The sequence below is a fragment of the Sinocyclocheilus grahami genome, unplaced genomic scaffold, assembly GCF_001515645.1.
Source record: "Sinocyclocheilus grahami isolate Dianchi unplaced genomic scaffold, SAMN03320097.WGS_v1.1 scaffold117.1, whole genome shotgun sequence".
In the NCBI taxonomy this organism is placed as follows: Eukaryota; Metazoa; Chordata; class Actinopteri; order Cypriniformes; family Cyprinidae; genus Sinocyclocheilus; species Sinocyclocheilus grahami.
This window is the reverse complement of record NW_015505296.1, coordinates 595,526-616,678: the sequence shown is the minus strand read 5'-3', so window position 1 is coordinate 616,678 and position 21,153 is coordinate 595,526. Positions and strand designations below refer to the sequence as shown.

Here is a 21,153-nt window from a genome sequence, read left to right as displayed (position 1 = left end):
ACTAAAAATGTTTTTTTTATTGGTCTTATGAAGTATTCTAATTTGTTGAGATAGTGAATTGGTGGGTTTTTGTTAAATGTGAGCCAAAATCATCACAATTAAAAGAACCAAAGACTTAAACTACTTCAGTCTGTGTGCACTGAATTAATTTAATACACGAGTTTCACAATTTGAGTTAAATTATTGAAATAAATGAACTTTTCCACGACATTCTAATTTATTGAGATGCACCTGTATATGTATTTTAAGTAAATTTAAAGGCTATTGTTCTCACCTACATCTATTTTTATTACCGCAAAAATTTATGATTAATTATATTTTATTATTAGTAGACCAGAACACGTGGACATGTTGTCATTTTTACACTATAATACTTAACTTTGATTTCAGTGATTTGGACTACGAGATGGACACTTGCTTCTTGCTCTCTGTGTTGCACTTTACTTTTGCATTAAAGTGCAAATTTCATTTGGAGTTTCACTACTGAAGTCCTGTTTTAATTTTTTTCATCATGCTGGAGATGTCCGATTAAATCGGTTTACACATTTCTAAGAGTACTTTTAATACTTCAAAATGTTTAATAATAATAACTTTTAATAATAAAATTGTAATACTTGATTCTAGTGGCCTCTAAACATTGCATTTATTTAATGTGAAAACCCAACTGGAACCCAAAAAAAAACATCTGGGGTTAATTTGAACTTTTTTCCCTTTGTAGTTGCACTCACAGCTGTAATGCCCAGAACATGTGGATATATTGACATTAAGAACATGCTGATTTTCTCAGACTTTTGTAATTATTTTCTATTTCATTTTTATTAGGTTTACATTTTTACTCTTTTAGTTTTACATTTCATCAATGGCTTGTTTAAATTTATACTGTATGGTACACTACTGAATGGCAAAGTTGCAAGTTCAATACAATGTTCTTTAAAATTGTTGATTTTTTTGTGGGCAATTAATCATTTAGATTAATCGATAAATGTCAAAATATCGAAATAAAAATAGTCGTTAGTGGCAGCCCTAGCCCTAGTGGCAGCCCTAGACGTAATCGGTGTTGCGGCTTAACGTATCACCGTCAGCACCGTCTAATCGTGGCAAGCCTACAGTGTAATTATACATTTAAGTACTGAGTAATATTAATGAACTACACGTACTTACTATATGGTTAGGGTTAGGATTTTGGTTTGGCTTAGGGTTACTTGTGTGTAATTATGCATTATTAATTGTTATTATAATAGTAAGTACATGCAACATGTGTAACAATGACACCTTAAAATAGTGTTACCGTGTTTTGCAATTCCATAGTAGTTAGACACCTAACTATAAAGACCTAACACCAAAGTAGGACCCATTGCATTTAGGTAAGGTGAATATGTTTGTTTGAGTGACAGTATCGGCTCAAGCAATGTAATTGTTTAGGGGCAGGATCCCCTGTTTTTCTGAACAATGGCAAACTGGGTGAGAGTTTGAAACTTCAGCAGTCATTATTCATGCAATTTTGTTTGGTGCCTCTAGCAGTGCAAGAAATTACACACTTCAACTTGAAAATGAAGAGCAGATGAAGTACAGCCATTAAAACAATCTGATTACACATCTAAATCTCACACATCTGCTTTGGAAAACAAGATATTAATCCAAAAGCCAACGAGCTACGCCTCTTCCAAAATCATTCTATAAATAGTGAGGCCCATTCCATCTCCTCGCTCTCCATTCCAGAGCAAAGCAGTCGCTCCAGGCAACTCATCAATACTGCACTGCTGCACAAAAGATGCCCAGTTCATCTTACTTGTAATATCGTGAAAATTTCCTTTTGTGGAGCACTTCACATGCAGTCATGAAATATGTTATTGTGTCTATCCTCGTCCCTGGCGAACAATGTTGTCCTTTCTACTCCTGATCAAGGCCTGGAGACACCCTTCACACTCACTCAATGGACTCCAGTCACTAAATATTAAGCATCACAGCTTTGGACCATATTAAAATAATTATGACATCACTCTTCTGGCATATTTCTGCACAAAGAGAACGAGGGCATATTTTTGCCCACAGTTGAATGTGGAGGAAGAGGCCCAGCTGAACTAACTCAAAGTCCTGTTTAATATCCAAAGCTCTTCTAGTCTCAGTTAAATATAAAATGATCTATGGGCCACAGTGCTCTTGATGGAGAGCCTTGCTGAGTTGCATCATTCTCCTTAATTCCATTCATGAGCATTTCCCCATCTCTTATTGGCCGTTTGTCACATTTCTCCATTATTCATTGTGTTGGGTGAAAGATGGATTCACTAGGATAATGCATCAGTTCCAGCTTTCCACTCTAAAGAGACTAGCACATAATAATGTGTATGAACAAGGGCAGGCGATGATATTTGTCTTCATATTGAAACAAAGGAACATTATTTAGATGTGTTTCATGTGAATAGAGTAACCTATATATATATTGATCCATGAGCCTCAATGTGGCAAACGGCTTGAGCATGGCAGAAGAGTTTTGTTTGACACCAAACTGGTTTTTGGTTTAGTAGGATAACTGTACAATATCAAGAGATTCTCAAAACCAATCTATCATATATTTATGCATTCCTTTGTGTGTGTGTGTGTGTGTGTGTGTGTGTATATATATAAACAAAATCAAAATTATTATTATTACTACTAAAAAACAAATGACCAAAAAATGTCTTCTTTTTTGGGGGGGGGTCACGATGGCAAACAAACTGTTAGCATAATAAATCTCCAATATGGCCATAATATAATCTAATGTTTCTGGAAATAACCCATATGCTGTAGGACAATGTTTGCAATTGTTTAAAAATAAAAAAATCTTATTTTTAAAAAAAACTAGTGCAATTTATTTTAATTATCATTTATTCTATATATATATATAAAAAGGTTATTTTATTGACATCAGTGGTTGAACAACATTCATGGAAACTTTCCATTGCACAAGGTCCTTTATAGTAGAAAAACGTTCTTAAAATGATTCAAATGTTCTTCACATCAAGAAAGAACGGTTTTCTGAAAGGTTCTTTGAGGAACCAGAATGGTTTTCTATGACATCACTGCGGAGGGGAAAAAAAACCTTTTGCAACCTTTATTTTTAAGTGTTCAATTTGAATTACTTCATTATAAACAACAACTGTTTCCCATTTGACTTTTCAATTAAATTTGAATTTGAATTTTAAAAAGGTATTCTCAATTTAGTTCAGGTCAGAGGGGCACACAACCTGCCTTTTATCTGCACTTTCAACATGTCACCTATCACCCTGATAGAAAGAAAAAAAATGAACACAAATTTCCCTCCGTTCATTGTTGTTGCTGATGTGCAGACACAAACTCATGAAAACCAAACCGTGTGTGTAAGGATTAGAGATGCAGGAGGTGTCCGAGATTGTGAGGGCCAGCAGGGGTGGGGAGTGTGAAGAGAGGTGGGGAGGGGATGTAGTGAACCCTCGTTTGGGATTTAAGAGGATGCTCCCCCTCAGATGAGCTGGAGGGCTTCCCCTGAGATAACGAGGGGCCTCTTGCTGAGCCACTGGGAGAAACATCCACCGCATGCATCCAAAGGATAACAGCACCTCCACAGGAGCTGTAGCCAGAAAGCTTTCAGCAAGGCGAGAGAAGGGCAGGATGAGAAAAAAACACCTCTCAACGAACACAAGCCAGGCTTGAGGGAGGGGGCTCAAAGCTTAAAACTTATATTGAGTGTCTGTCTACCTGAACTGGACATTTGGAACCCAAGCACTCATGAATAAAGTGATATGCATATGAATGTAGTTGTAACGGTCTCTTGTTATTCTCTGGTCTTTTAAAGGGATAGGCTCATCATTTACTCACCGTCATGTTGTTACAAACCCTATGACTTACTTTCTTCTGTTGAATACAAAAGCAGACGTTTAGCAGAATGTCCAAGCATCTTTCCTGCTTGCAATTAAAGTGGATGGGGACCAATGATTGTCAAGCTCCACACAGGACAAAAAACACTCTAAAAGCATCATAAAAGTATTCCAAACGACTCGTATACTTCTAAAGGTCCGGCTATACTTCACTTTCTGCGTGACGAAAATTGCGCTACGAGGACAGTGTGCGGTATATATACTTTTCAAAGTATACTTTGGGCTTAATGCCATATACTAGGCTTTGTTTGAGAAACAGAGCAAAATGCTCTAAAAAAAATCAGTCACTAAAAAAGGTGCCCATTATCTGATAATTTAGGTGATCACTGTATGGAAAGGAACAGCTTTAATATCTGCTATAAATAACTCCTTCTGTGTTTCAAGGAAGAAAGTAAGTAATCTGGATTTCCAAAGACATGAGGGTGAGTAAATGCAGACAGATTTTTCATTTTTGGGTGAACTATTCCTTTAAAAATTAGATCTCATAACACAAGACACTTTCATGATCTCCTGTTTGACTTTCACTTGAATCACAAATCACTCCTGACTAAATGTTTGATGTAATAGTCTTTCCATGTACGTTTGATCCAAAGATTCTGCCAGCAGAAGTTTAGTCTGATGAAACCATGAAAGCACTCTCCTCCACAGAGAAAGCTGTAATGCAATACAACACACTATGAAACGCATTATTTCAGACAGTTACTTTAGCAACTGCAAAATGGCACTATCAAGTCATCCAACAGTAACCTCTAAGTGTTGAAGAGAAAAGATCTTCTGCTTCCTATAAATGATTTAGAGACAGAAGTACAGATATTCTAAACACATTAAATAAGAGGTTGTAAGTTGTGAGAAATTACGTTACTTAATATTGTAATGTTGACTCAATATAGCGTCATGCCAATTCCAATCTCTCGTAGTTCAAGCAAAATTAAATTTTTATTTTATTCATTCTGCATGTTTCATTAATACTTGTAACGCCCTCATAAGAAATCTGGCTGTCCTTTTGTAGCTTCCGGATATTCTTTTCATTTTTAGCACCTCCAGCTACCTCCCATTGGTTGTACAACTTCAAAACGCACCTCATGAAAAAATCAGGAGTTATCTGACATGTGTCCCCCTACCCGGATGGCATGCCAACACCAAAGTCCAGCATTGATTTTCTGTAAAGCAGGGCCGGATTAGCCCCCTTTAGGGCTCAGCTGCCTCAGCACGGCCTGAGGGGCTGTTATAAAGCTAATAATTAATTTAAACTGCCTGCCTGGCGTGTTGAAGGATCCACATTTGCAACACCACCAACCAGCTGTGACTACGATTCTATACAGAGAACATGGTATTTATAATCGCCAACATGCTGGACGAAGATGAGCGTAATTTCACAAAACGACCTAGTGATGCACAGCACAACTTATTTCTAGGCAGTAATGGCCTGAGTGATAAGTCAAGATGCAACTCCACTCTATTATTCTTCATTTCGCACACTAAATTTAAATCACAAACTTTCCAAATGTTTCAGGGAAATTAGGAACATCATGTACTGAACTTTCTTACCCACTGACATAACGTGGAGTGAAACAGCATCGTACCCCATACAGTTCAAAGCACCCAATTCTGTACACTGAGTGACAAGCTTTGAAGCCATAATGTCTTCAGCATGGTCTTTTCAAGACCTGAGAGCCCAGTAGCGCAGTTCAAACACAAGGAGATAAAGCTTTCTTTTGCCTAGACCTCGGTGTTTGATCTACTGAATAAGTTTCAGAAAAGCAGATCTAAAGTAAAAGAAATTGATCAGATTCCAAAATTTCAGAAGATAAATAAGTTCATTAAGAATTTTTCAAGAATTGCACTTATGAACATTCCTCAAAAAAACAACAAAAATTGACAGCCGCTGATCAACTTAACACCTCAAAGCAACTGACTGCACATAAATGTAATAATCATAATAAATGCACACAATATTTTAGTTGTGACTGGCTTGATGAAAGGTAATATTTCATTAAACAATTTATTTTTAAGGGTTTAAGACAAGGTAAAAGCTAACCTAACTTTAAGAGGTTATTTACGATGATTTCTAAGAACATTTCAGGAATTCAAACTTTTGTCTTTAGAACACATGCGGCCCAGGAACATACAAAATATGGGTTATGAGTTTAGAAGCATGTTGTTTTCTAAGTAAAATCCTACTAGAGACTATATTACTGGTATATTAACCCTCTATGGGACATAAGAAAAATGCCTTTAAAATACAATATTAATGTTCAGCCAACAAAATTTTATTTTAGTTATGTCATATGACAATCTCTTCAACCAGTCAAATTAAAATGTATTTGCCATGTGCTACAAATTTTTGGTAACAAGGTAGTAAAGGAGACATTGTTAGGTAACATGCTCTCAAGGTTCCATAGTGAGCTCATTTTAGACTAGAAAATACAGAAAATACAAATAAATAGAAAATACATATAAATAGAACATGCATATATATAGAAAATGCATATAAATTCAATAAAAATATCATTGTACATCTAAATGCATTTTCAAAAGTTTTTTTGTCATTTTTAATACCCTTTAATAAAAACAATAACTCAAAGACCAAAAAATCTGAGTGGCATGCATAAGTGACAAAGTCCTTTTATGAGATGCATATTTTGTGTAGCTGTAGCTGGCACAATTGACCAGCATTGGCAGGCAGTGTAATAGCCATTATGCATGTGTTTTAGGTTGATTTTTGTAATATTTTTTTGGAAGATGGAGAAACAAATCTGTGCCTATTTTAGAAAGTATTGATGATAGTGATAGGAGTGCATCAGAAAATAAGGTTGTAGTAAACAAAAAAAAAATAGGTTGTTGAGGACCAAGGAGGATAGAAGCAATGATGGTGAGGGCAGTGAGGAAGAATAGGTTGTTGTGGAAGTCAGGCATTTGCAGGGCTCACAAAATTTCAAAATCCCTGGTAGCCCTTTGGGCAGGTACTCTTCAGATTTTGGTAGCCTGAAAATTATTTTAACTAGCCCCAAAAAAAAAAGAAAAAGAAAACTTTTAAAATATAGAAAATCAGATAGGATTGTGTCAATCAAAAATATTTTCAATACACAAATATCAACAAATATGAAGGAAGGAATTTTATTTCACTATTTACAGGGTATCTGCAGAATTAAATTTTTTTTAAAAAGGGTCCTATTATGCTCTTTTGCAAAGTCTTGATTTTGTTTTGGGGGTGTACTAGAACAGGCTCTCATACTAGGTTGTTCGAAAAACACATTATTTTTCACAAATTTTACATCATTACAACACCTCTCTCCCCAGTCTGGCATGAACGGCTCGAATAGTTCCTGTATCAAATGAAGGCCCGCCTTCTGAAATACGAAATGTGCTGTGATTGGTTAGCTGGGCCAGTGTGTGTTGTGATTGGCAGCACTCGGCGCCTGGTTGGGAAATGTCATGCCCCTTACCATCCGCCTGCAAGCTTCAGTGTAAATACTGCGTCAAAATCAAATCAATTTGAATGCGATTTAAACCTGGATGATTGTAACCACTCTAAGTTCGTCTGCCTTGGGAAAGCTAGCGTGTCTCCAACATAGTGATAACACTCGTAGCCTTCTCTAGTGCAGCTCAACCAGGTCTCATCCCATTCGTCGATATTTGTGAGATCACAAATCCCGGAAAATATGCGTTGTAGTCCAAACGAGTCATTCGTTGTAGTTTTTGAAAAGTGATTTCTGTTAAATAAAATATCTCTTTTTGAAGTGGACTTTGAGCTTTGTAACTTTACAGATCTTTTTTATGCTCAAACAGCAACATTACAGACTAAAGTTGAAAAAGTGAAAAAGCATAAAAGGACCCCTTTAAGAGCTGCGCAGTAAAATGAACAGAATGAGAGGGGTTGGACAATGTCTATGGTATCACTGGACTCAACGACTACAGACCTGTCGCTCTCACATCTGTGGTCATGAAGTCACTCGAGAGACTGGTCCTGGCCTACCTGAAGGACATCACTAGACCCTTGCTGGATCCTCTTCAGTTTGCCTACAGGGCAAACAGGTCTGTGGATGACACAGTCAACATGGGACCGCATTACATCATGCAACACCTCGACAGACCTGGGAATTACGCAAGGATCCTATTTGTGGACTTCAGTTCGGCCTTCAATACCATCATGCCTGACCTTCTCTCAGACAAACTCACCCAGCTCTCCGTGCCCACCTCCATCTGTCAGTGGATCACCAGCTTCCTGACAGACAGGCAGCAGCTAGTGAGGCTGGGCAAACTCACATCCAGGACTATCACCATCAGCACTGGCGCCCCCCAGGGGTGTGTTCTCTCCCCACTGCTCTTCTCTCTCTACACGAATGACTGCACCTCTAAAGACCCCTCTGTCAAGCTCCTGAAGTTTGCAGACGACACTACAGTCATCGGCCTCATTAAGGACGGAGACGAGTCTGCGTACAGACAGGAGGTTAAAGAGCTGGCTGTCTGGTGCAGTCTTAACAACCTGGAGCTTAACACGCTCAAAACTGTGGAGATGATCGTGGACTTCAGGAGAAAACCCCCTGCACTCCCCCCACTCACCATCATGGACAGCACTGTGACTGCAGTGGAGTCATTCAGGTTCCTGGGCACCACAATCTCTCAGGACCTGAAGTGGGACACTCACATAGACTCCATTGCAAAAAAGGCCCAGCAGAGGTTGTACTTCCTTCGCCAGCTGAGGAAGTTCAACCTGCCACAGGATCTGCTGAAACCGTTCTACTCTGCTATCACTGAGTCAGTCCTGTGTTCATCCATAACAGTCTGGTTTGGTTCAGCTACCAAATCAGACATCAAGAGACTACAACGGACAGCCAGGAATGCTGAAAGGATTATTGGTGTCCCTCTGCCCAGTGTATTTGGTGTAATGAAATGTGTTTATGCGGTTTAAGGTTCAAAAAACACATTATTTTCCACATACTGTACGCACTGACCTCAAGAACAGCCAGGCACAAGAACAGTTTTTTTCCCACAGGCTATATTCAGTCTGAACAATTAAACTTTCATTATTATACATCGTCCATCACAACTGACATAGTTATATTTATATTAAACTGCACACTTTGTAAATAACATATCTGCACACTAATAAACATATCTGTACATTTATCTAAACAATTTAATTTTTTCCTATACTTCTATTTCTGTATATAGTACATTATTCATTTTTTCTTTTTTTTTTATTATATTAGTGTTATATTACATCCCTACTGTGTTATTCCTATGTATGTCTGCACTATGTTTGTACATTCTTCTACACTGGAAGCTCCTGTCGTCAAGTCAAATTCCTTGTGTGTATAAACATACTTGGTAATAAAGCTCTTCTGATTCTGATTCTGATGGTAACAGTATTGAGCCATAAAATTACATGATTTATAGGTTTTCACAAAAACAAAAATCTTATACAACAGCATTTTAGCCTTTAGACCATTTTTATGAAAAGGGATAAATCAAGCATATAAATTATGTCAATTTAAAACGTATAAATATTTATAATATTGTCTTAATTGTTTAGATTTTTAGAAGGCACAAACTTCTTTCTCATTTACAACTCCATGTGTTCGCTGCGTAAAAACACGAGTTGATATTTGCATTGATCTGACCATAAACGGCAAGAAAGGCTTAGTGGATATGCAAATTCGTTCTCTGCCACGAGGTGGCACTTTAGGAGCGCTGAAATATTGCAGTTTCCCCAGTAACCGCTGTACACAAAGCAGCTCTGTGCTCATAAACGTTGCTTTATCAGGAATTTTAGGTAAAATTAAATTAAAATTCCAAAGACACGTTTCTGAGGACAGTCGGTTCCCTTCAGATACATTCAAATATAGACATTCGCGCCACGTTTTGACTTGAAACTTGCAGCTTTATTCAATGACATCATTGCCTTTTGAAGTTTAATCCAGCCCTATCGCGACTCTTGTCTTTCCGTCCCCAACTGTAAGACCTCTTGAATATTATAATTAAGACATTTCTTATACCATTTAATGCATTTAAAACTTTTTATGGCCTTAAGTTTGATACAACTCACTTTAGGAGTTTTTAAGGACCCGCGGGAGATCTGCATTTAAAGGGGTCATATGATGTTGCTAAAAAGCGACTCTTGTCTTTCCGTCCCCAACTGTAAGACCTCTTGAATATTATAATTAAGACATTTCTTATACCATTTAATGCATTTAAAACTTTTTATGGCCTTAAGTTTGATACAACTCACTTTAGGAGTTTTTAAGGACCCGCGGGAGATCTGCATTTAAAGGGGTCATATGATGTTGCTAAAAAGAACATTATTTGGTGTATTTGGTGTAATGAAATGTGTTTAAGGTTCAAAAATCACATTTTCCACATACTGTACATTATTGCTTCTCTATGCCCCGCCTTTCTGAAACACGTTGATTTTTACAAAGCTCATCGGTCTGAAAAGCAAGGTGTGCTCTGATTGGCCAGCTATCCAGTGTGTTGTGATTGGCCGAATACTTCAAGCGTGTGACGGAAATGTTACGCCCCTTACCATATTGTGACACCCTGTCCAGCCAGAGCGACGAGACAAAAACATTAAAACTCATTATAAACGAGGAATTTGTTGCATTCAGTGGGGACATAATTACGGATTATAATGACTTACTGTCTTTTTCGCGTTGCATCACGCCGCGTAAACCTAAAACCATGCCTGCATTTGTGATCGGAGAAATGACAAACAACAAGCGCTACTCTACACTGCTCAAAACTCACGTTTGAGTCGTCAGTTGCAAATTCTTTATATATAAAAAAGCGTACTTACAGTCTGTGAGTCAGAACACCTGGCATTGTAGTCTACTCTACCAGGATCAGGAAACTGTCCTCCATAAAATGTGCTGCACACGTCTGAATATTTGGGTTGAACTGTTCTGGAACAGTGTTGTAAATACAACTTAACCACTGATTTCTAGTCGTGTCCTCTTTTGGAAGGCCAAACAACGTAGTTTCGCTTTACAACGAAACACAGCATCACACACGGCGGCCTTGAGTGAGCGGAGGCCGGCGGATTCGACGAAGGAGCGGCCGGCGGGCTTGCGGCAACCACATGTGACGACCCCGGGCTGGACTCCTCTTCATCCACTGTGAAAGCCGATCCGGCAATCCACAGCGCAAAGTTGATGTATTTCCTCAGCGACCAGCACGGATCAGCTCCAGGCATGACGAAGCGGATATCATCCTCTTTTGGAAGGCCAAACAAAGTAGTTTCGCTTCCACAACGAAACACACAGCGTCTTCACGACATGGTGGCAGCAACAATACTACAGCGAGAATAAAAGTTACGCCTTCTTTCTTTGCGTGAACATTTGGGCGGCGTTATGCAAATCTTCCCACATCGTGACGTAGACATGTGGGGTGTGTTAGAACGAGCCGTTTTAGGTAGGCATGGTTGACTCTTAACTTTTATAAAGAATATCTCTTTGAATTTGAGACTTTAGTCTTTGCAACTTTACAGATCTTCTTTATGCACCAAGAGCTTGTAACACTTCAAAGAGAAAGGAAAAATTGAAAATCGCATCGTATGACCCCTTTAAGGTAGCCCGTCGGGCAGAGTGGTGATACATTTTGGTACCCCGACTGGAAAACACAATAGCCCCGGCACGTCTGGCTAGCGATTTTGCGAGCCCTGATTTGGATACATTATTATATGCCAGTTTGGAAGATGTGATCCATACAACATCCAGACATCAGGAAAGATGCCAGTGTTTATTGGCATTACTATTCTGACAAGTAGTGATGCTCAAAAATGATGACTGCACAAGTCAAAATCTAGTGACGAGTGGAATTTGTGGTGTACACTGAAAAAGAAGAGTCTCATTGACTTTCACTTGTGCTGTGATAATTGAAATTCCAAGATAAAACACAATGTTAAAGTTGTTTTAATGCTTTTGAAACACTTAGACATGGTTTCCAGGCTGTGAAATTGCATCTGAATGTGTCAGGTTTTAGACATTTTTACATGTGAGTTCCAAATCAAATATAGCAGCACACAAAGAAATTGAATGTTCATAAAGATTTTTAATGTTTAATGTAAGCAGTAAGACCTTTTCACTTTTCAGACAGAGAAAAAGCATTTCATTGTGTGTGAAGTTTCAGACAATGTCAAAAAATAATTTACCCTGATGAGACAAAGTCAGTTATAAATGACGGAACCCTAAATAAAGGTCAAAGGTCATATGTAGAAAACAAATGTACAACGTAACAGTGTTTAGTGGGGAAAAAATAAAGATGGTGGACAAGAAGTGTCAACTATAAATACATTTCAAATTGCAAAGTATTAATTAAAAAAACAGTTGTATCCAATTAAAATGGACTTTTACCCAATATTCACTTTCACTTGTGCTGTGATAATTGAAATTCCAAGATAAAACACAATGTTAAAGTTGTTTTAATGCTTTTGAAACACTTAGACATGGTTTCCAGGCTGTGAAATTGCATCTGAATGTGTCAGGTTTTAGACATTTTTACATGTGAGTTCCAAATCAAATATAGCAGCACACAAAGAAATTGAATGTTCATAAAGATTTTTAATGTTTAATGTAAGCAGTAAGACCTTTTCACTTTTCAGACAGAGAAAAAGCATTTCATTGTGTGTGAAGTTTCAGACAATGTCAAAAAATAATTTACCCTGATGAGACAAAGTCAGTTATAAATGACGGAACCCTAAATAAAGGTCAAAGGTCATATGTAGAAAACAAATGTACAACGTAACAGTGTTTAGTGGGGAAAAAATAAAGATGGTGGACAAGAAGTGTCAACTATAAATACATTTCAAATTGCAAAGTATTAATTAAAAAAACACTTGTATCCAATTAAAATGGACTTTTACCCAATATTCGTGTGTGTGTGTATTTATGCATAGAGTGCTCTTTATTGTGCATTTAGCTTATCAATACACCCACATCTAACTCTTTCGTTTGCGATTCAAGACTCCTGTGCAGAACACCAAAAATATGCAAAAATACAAAATGGTCACTCGTGAGGTTACATGATTATTCGGATGCTGCCTTAGAAGACATCTGACTATGTAGGGTAGTAGGCAGAATTTAATATGCAATTCTCTCTAAACCAAGCGCTAACAGAAACCGATGGCCCACTTCAAAGATATATGAAATCCCTTCCTTTCCTTCAGTGCCAGCGAGAGCTCTTGCAGAAGGTCCAGTAAAGGGATTTCACCTGAACCCCTTCATCTTATTGACGCAAACTCTCCTCTGATCAGACGCATACTGCCGGTGTAGGGGCAGTCTAGGCTGTCTGTCTGAGAAAGTAGGCTCATGAGGATATCCCACCTCCTCCCTCTCTTCCAGTGTTGGGCATTTTGATGCCTCATGCTTTCAGTTCTGAAACTCTGAAGACTCTGAAGACCAACAGACCCAGACACAAAAAGACAACTCTTTCCTCAAGACCAAAGTAGTCTCAGAGCCGAGGGGGAAAACGCCTTAAACATCACCAGTTATCCAGATAATAGCAGACTCCTGCCTGAGATGTAAACAATGCCGGTTTATTTCATTGATGTGACTTTTTTCTTTCGTTTTTTTTACATGACCAGTATGTGGTATAAAAGGCAGTAAACTAAGGGGGGGGGGTATATATATTCAGTAAAGTTTATGTATTAAAGTTAAATCATTCTAATTCAGCATTTTGAGCTGAACATGGCACAGTTCTAAATTCATGTTCATGATCAATACTATTCAGTGCCATATGTTTATATTTGTTGGACATTGAAAACTGTAAAATTATTGCTGTTATGTTGCAGTGGGTGTGCTACAAAGACTATGACTGATTTCAATTATGCCATAGATTTATCAAACTGCCAAAGACATAATATAGTGACAATACATCTTATCTTATAATACAGCATTTTGCATGTCACAATGTATGATACTCAAAAGCCTAATTTCCACAGTGCGGTACAGTTCAATACAGCACAGTACAGTATGGTACGCAATTATTTCCGTTTCCATTGTCAGAAGTTGTGCATGGTACCAAAATAGCGAACCGTACTGTACCATTTTTTTGGGACCCTTTACATAGCACTGTAGTCCGGTACCTAAAGGGTGGAGCTAAACTCACTGCAGAACTATGACTGGTTGACAGAATCGTCACTTGTACGTGCTACAAGGGGAATGACAACAAAAGGGGAATAAAGCATCACCTTCACTCTCTCCTACATGCTGCTCATGTGTGTTGAGATTGTTTACATCAGAGTGCGCAAACACAAAAAATGTAACTATTTTAGAATTGTATATTTTTTCTTCTTTCTTCTTCGCGCTATAGAATGACGTCTATCGCTACTTTCCAGCATAAACCACACCTATCAAGTAAGGGTACTGTTGGCGGTGGAAACGCAAGCCAGATCAGGGTGTACCGTCCTGAATAGTACTGTACACCATAAATTTTAGATAACCACATAGTAAAATAAAATTAATTTAATTATAATTTGTCAATTTAAATATGAAAGAATTTTATTATAAGAATTAAAATAAATACATATAGAAAAATAAAAATAGCTCACTAATTATTTTCAGGGTTAAGAAAAATTTGTATGTGCAATAAAACTTAATTTCAAATTCATTCAACATCCAGGTCTGATTAATTGCCGAGATTTAAGGTGTTAAGAATACGACAATGTGAGCTGCTAACCGATTACAAGATCACAAAACGGTAAAAAAAAAAAAACGGCCCCCTATGATACACCCATTATTAAAAATATAAATAATTATAAAAAATACTATTTTCCATACAATGTTTTGTGCAGCATAAAGCTGCCATTTTTTAAGGAGGCACCTAGTTGTTACGTGCTTTAGCTGTGAAAAAGCTCTAAGCGACTCTGAAATGTGCGAGGGAAATGTGTTGCAGCTGTGTTCAAAATTTGCAGCAGCTGTTTAAACCCCTGTATGGTTTTGGTATGCTGGCCAAGAGAAAAAAAAAAACTGGGATGGTACACGTTTGCAAAGCAAGCGATTTGGATTGTACCCTCTAGTTCATCACTCTCCATGTGGCACACCACTGTTTAACAGAAATCATAACACTGAGGCCGACTTATTATTCTGGGCAGCATCTATCCGCAAACTGTTACGGCAAATATTTTCTAATAACGACGAGTGCTTGGAAGAGTAAATTCCTAATGACAGAGTTCATAGTGTGTTTTATGGTGGCTGGACAAATTCACACAGCGTTAACATTTATCACAGCACCCAGTTGAGGAACTGCCCCTAAACTTCAAAACATAAGAAAGCACTACAATCTACTTTTCAAATCTTGGCAAGATAAAGCCAGCGTATCTGTCTTCGCTTTTCAGAACCAACTCACTAGGAGACACTGTGGGAGACAAAGTGTCATGGAGCAAGCACATTGAGAGGATAGTACTGAGGGGGAACCCTTTGTTCGGTTTCCAAACTGCTAACCTCTTTTTTTTCCCTTTGGGAAACATCCAGGGGGAAGTTGAAGTATGGCAGGCTCTTTTTTGCTTCAAAGCACTAATAAGTTCCATGCCTGAGAGTTGCTTGCATCATTAATCAGCGAGATGGCTTTGCGTGATAAAGGACGTAAACTGGCAGCAAACCATGGACCAACACAGATTTAACATCATACCAGCAGCCCAGATGCCAGCCGTTGCTCGTATTCCAGCGCTCCAGTCACAGGTCAGCCATGCATCAACAGCGAAAATACCATTTTACTAAACATGTCAGCGATGAATTAAACATCCTTCTTCATTAGCATGACGTTAAAGCCGTTTGTGGATTAAGCTTTACAATAATCAATCAACATGAATGAAAGCCTAAATGTGATGCGATATTGACGGACCACTTTCTAAAGCGAAGAGAGAATGATGTCTAACTCGTTTGTTTCTAAACATGTCAAAACGGAGGAAAGGAGTCAAGCATGTCTGCCATGCGGGGCCCCATCAGGTCAGGCTATAAAAATCCATCACTGGGTTTGTGCTCTGCTAAAGCGCTAAGGAAACATATTGTAGATTTTAAGAGCCTTTTTATTCAGCCAGACTGTGTACTAAAACTAATTGGATTTCTGTCAATGGAAAAATATATCCCTGGGAAGACTTTGAACTACATAACTCTGACGGTACAACGGCCCATGAGGGACCGACCCTTCCTCAATGCCAAACGTGAGGGAGGAAAATTAAACCAATGGTCAACATAAAATATTAAAATAGCATGGTATCGAGCTTTTGAAAAATGATGTCAGGCTCACTCATTAGGTTCACCAACACAGTGAATTAAGCTACATTTAGTGGGTGATAATTGAAATCATAGCTGTAGTCATTACCGCTGACATGTCTCTAAATAATACCCTATAAATTTCCCCTCAGTTTTTTGGGGGGCTCTGTGACAGCTGGCAGGGCCTGAGAAAAATAAAGTACAGAAACTATTATTCTCCCCTGTGTGACCGGCCTTCCTATTCTCTCTTCGTTAAAGCCAATAAAACGTCAGCTTTTATTCTAACCCTCCAAAGTGCTGGCTGGATGTCAGCTATCCTCTCTAAAGCCCTGCCACAGAAAACTGAGGGCCTGTAAATCACTATGTCACAGACACACCATCCGTCTTCGGGTATACAATAAAACAGGGATGCAGTTATAGAGAGAATGACGCCCGTGCCCAATATATATTTAATTTGAACAAAAAGAGAACATAAAGACATTCCCTTCAATTCAAGACCAACAGTTTGAGATGTGCCTGGATGGGCTGTACAGCGCGTTCAAACTGATATTTGGCTGATGGAAATGCTGATAATGATTTGAAGATAATTCTTTTGCCATCAGGGCTCTTTTGTTGCACTGTAACAGCGGAACTGTGATTTATGCTGCAGACTGCAGAACATTTATTGCATTTCCGATAGGTGAAGATGATATTGGACAAACACGTAAAATCATTTTGCACTCAACTTTTTTTTTCTTTTGGAATAAACATCTACCTCAATGAAGCCATTCTTTTATTTAAGATGTCAGAGCAGCAGTCTTTAGAGCATTATTTCAAAAACAAAGTACACAAGTCAGCAGTCAGAACTGACATTTACAATCTAGGTGGTTTGTGAGAAACACAGGGTGATGATTAGTGATCATTTGACAAAGTGGAGACCTTTCCACCACTCAACACGGAATGTTCCTGTAAAGTTGAATTGGAAATTAGATTTAGAGACATTTCGTTATAACAACATGTAACAGAAAGCATCTTGAAAGCGTTTCTTATTTAGTGGGTCCTTTAGTTTACGGTTCAAGTCCAAACACTAGAGTCATTCTGTGCGTTCATACCTGTGCTTTAACTTTTGCCATCCAGTCGGGACAGAAGGACAGACCTCTAAATGAACACCATATTGCTGCGGTTTGGCAGTAACATGTGGAAGAAAAATGTTTTTTTTTTATTATCAGATACAAGATTGTCATCTTACCAAAATACAGACAGCATGATTTGCCGGCAAGAACATTTCAAAACTAATTTGTTAGGACTTAATGAAGTTCCTCTCTCATTGGCTGGACAGAAGACAGTGCCCGTTTTGGCAGCCGCAGAGAGACTGCACATCAACTGGATTTTATTCTTCCCGGGGCAATCAAGTACAGCTCTGTTTATGCAATGAGCAGGACTGTGGTGCAAAAGAGAAAAGGACGTGTGGCTCCTCAAGTTAAGGCCACCTACATAAGAAACGGCTGGAAATATCGAGACAAGATGAAGGCATCCCTTCCTGTTGCTGTTAAAACAGAAAAACAGCTAAGATAAATGATAACTAGAACTAAATATCACAATGAGAATGGAGGTATGGCAGTGAGTAAATTACAATCAAGTTACAGTGGGTTTTGTGTGTAGTCGAGCTATCCAAGCCTATCTGTCCTAGTACACATCACATAGGCAACAAATAATAGATGCACTTTTTCTTTCAGAACATGTGTAAATGTTTGAATATATGACGGCTGAAGCCAACCCACAATCATCTAAATCCACAATTATCTAGGTCTGTTATCTTATCTCACCAAAAAAAGGGTCTAATGTGATTTCAGTTAGACTAAAACATTTATATTACATATTAAAAACACAAATTACTGCTTTAGTCTGACTAAACTTAAAGTCTGTGTAAAGCCATTTTAAATATGCTTTCATATATAAATATGTGGAGACCAAGCGGTTTTGTAAATTATCACAACCAGGTAATATGCATTTACGTGATGAAGGCATAGCTAGCTATCAAACTGAAGGCTGTAGTAACTAACGGTAGTAACTCGCGATTGAGCGGGCGAACCACTGACGCTAATGTGCTCTAGTTATTTAGTGTGTTCGACTTGAAGCAGCGCTTCGCAGACTTATCGGTGTATTACATTAAAGTACCGCGAGAGCGAAAGCAGATTTGAAAGCATAAGGAGTGTCTGCTCTCATAGCCCTCACGGTACTTTGATGTCATTCAATGATCGACCTGTGCAGAGCTGCTTCAAGTCAACACACCTCTTATTATAGTGTTAGGGGAGGGGCTGTTCTCAGTGGCTCCAGTGTGTCATCAAGACATGATTTCAGACCAGTCCAAAAAATCCTGAACACAAAAAATGTGAAAAACTATTTAATGGTCTAACGCCACAATTCAGTACTACATCGCTCACAGTCTTTGTAACGTGTTTTCAAGCAATACATTTCTAACATTTATAATGAGTTTAGAAATAATTCTCTGAATTGCCTTTTCACAGACTTTAGACTTTTAAAGTGCATGTAAACATACTTGATGACTAACAGACAGCAATGCATAAATTATAATGATGTGGATTACAGATCAGGCCCAAAAAACAAATATAGTGATTTAGGTCAAGATTTCACTCACAAGAAATTCTCTCTTTTGTTTAGTTTAAAGTCATGTTTGCTTTGACCTTAAAATAATTTCCTTTAGCATAGCTGGGTCATATCTTCACTGTGGAACAAGGACACACAACCACCACACACTAAACTTATTTAAATTATCCATTAGCAAAGCAGCAAGTAACAAACATGTCAACTATAATGCATCCAAAATGGTTTCTCTGTACTCTCACAATTTTGCCTGTCAGCTCATCCTCTCTTGAAACAATCACAGGTACAAATTTGCTCAGAGAAATTAAATGAGATTTTATTGCTTCATAGTTGATTTATAAGAGCGGCACCCTGAATGAAAATGCATAAATTCCATTTCTGCCACTTGCGCTCGTCTAACAAACTAATGCAAGCCAAACAGTCCGGGCTGTTCCCAAATATTAGCGCTAAATAAGCCTGATAGATCAGATATGGAAAATTCTCATTTCCACAAAAGCATCAATTTCCATACCCTCTGCGGGCTAAGTGATTTGACGACTTCATTTCGACAGTTTCTCCCTCGTATTCTTAACTGACATTTTATCTACATACTGGCACAGTCGCAGATTGAACACACCCGGAAGACAATGACAGGCCCTTCTACCATTGTCACTTCTCATTTCGGCGAAGAGCGATGCGTTTTACTGGCTTATGCCAATAATAGCCCCATCAAAAAGGAGACTCCACCATGCTCTGATGTTGAGGGAGCACTTCATGTCGCAGGCTCTCATTTGTCAATTAACAGGAGCCTTCTGGTGTTGGCGCGCGGGGGCTTAAAAGACAAAGTCTCGCCCGTGACGAATGAAGAGAGACAGATGAGTGAAGCATGAGCTGGAGTGTAATACTATAATGTGCTTTAGATATGAATATAAAACGACATTACTGACAGTCCATACAAGGTTATATTTCATTTCTCGGTGTACCCAGCCAACGTACTTTGTCTTCTTTGTTCTGTTTTCATCAGACTACTTGCGTCTCATTGTGACAAGCCGTCTACATTTAAAGCAGCTCCATTTGAAAATGCAAGTTAGCATATTTGATTTGCCATCAAGACATATATGCATGTGAGCACGGGTATCTCAAATTTCAAGAGAGCTTCAGTCCAACTGTGTAGTTACAGACCGCGATTGTGCCCTCATCATGCCACTTCGGAGGTCTGTGCACACCACTGATTTTACATTATGTTGGATGTTTGGCTGTTACGTTCAAGCTTTATACAACTTGTAACAGTTTCCCTTTGAAATATATTCTCCTTGATTTGGCTGTTGGCTCATATGTAAGGTGGCCTATTAAACTGAATCTGATAGCAGACAGACTGTCGGACCTCCTAGACAGAATGTGACACCGGAGGGAGGAATTCACAGCCGCTTCGTTCCTCTGCATGACTGAGGGCCATCATGTTTACCCCTCATCTGGACAGGACCAGACAAGACAACAACATTCCCTTTGCTTTCACCATCCACTCCCCACAAAGCCAGGCATGTCTAGGACACTGGTGGGGACACTTTGACAGCAATCCCAGACCTGGGATTACTCCTCCTGTCTTATGATCTAATACCTTTTCATGGCTAGTCTTGAGAAAGGTACCGTTTCACCTTCATACCAATTCAATGTTAAAACCACACAAAAGCCACCTTGTGAAAGGTCTGATAAACTGAATGTGATTTCACATGCGTGTTCACAGAGATTCTCATGGACACCTCTCACATCAGGTAACATAGCCTGCGAGTGCACACAGTGGTTTTGGGCTGTGGTACATCACTATGTCTGATAACTGAACATCTAACTTCCATTTTGAGAATTTTTAAGAAATAATAGCTCAAAACCATCATGACTGAACTTTTGACTTTATTAATTGATCTTCACAGGCAGCACATAAGATATCATGATGTAATCCATAAACAACAACATTTTTATTTCATACATTTTCATTAAATTAGGCAGTCTAAGATTTGGTAATTGCATCTTTATTTATGAATTACAATATTTTTTAACTAGTGGATTAGTTCACACAAACGTAAATTGTCATTATTTACTCATTCTCCGGTCAATACAAAACGATACACATTTCTTTCTCTAGGGAAAACAATAGAATTGTATTTTCCTTACGGTGTTGTTTGAACCCCATTTCATTATTGACTTTCATTATATGGCCAAAATCAGTATATATATATTCATTCAGAAAATATATTCCAAAATATTATTTTACAATACATTAATATTAACATTCTAAAATATATTATTTTGTGTTCCACAGAATAAAGGAAGTCATAAACGTTTGGAACATCAATTATGTAAATTATGAACATTATGACAATTTTCATTTTTGTGTGAACTATCCCTTTAAATAGGTAGTAGTATATAAGGCTTGTTTCGGGTTCACCTCACCCAGTCATACACATTTTTAA

The 21,153-nt window shown here is 38.1% G+C and overlaps 1 protein-coding gene across 2 annotated transcripts in view; it reads right to left on the bottom strand.

The window, feature by feature from the left end:
* The window catches only part of LOC107589532 (leucine-rich repeat-containing protein C10orf11-like), a 307,941-nt gene that overhangs the window by 280,591 nt on the left and 6,197 nt on the right, over positions 1-21,153 (bottom strand). Inside the window, exons 3-4 of one of the 2 annotated variants that reach the window (XR_001609683.1) lie at positions 17,194-17,258; positions 16,882-17,047 (exon numbers count right to left, since the gene is read on the bottom strand). The exons of the other annotated variant lie outside the window; for it this stretch is intronic. The gene's annotated coding sequence lies outside the window, so the exon portion shown is untranslated. Of the gene's footprint in view, positions 1-16,881; positions 17,048-17,193; positions 17,259-21,153 lie in introns of those variants that run through there. 2 annotated transcript variants of the gene reach the window in all.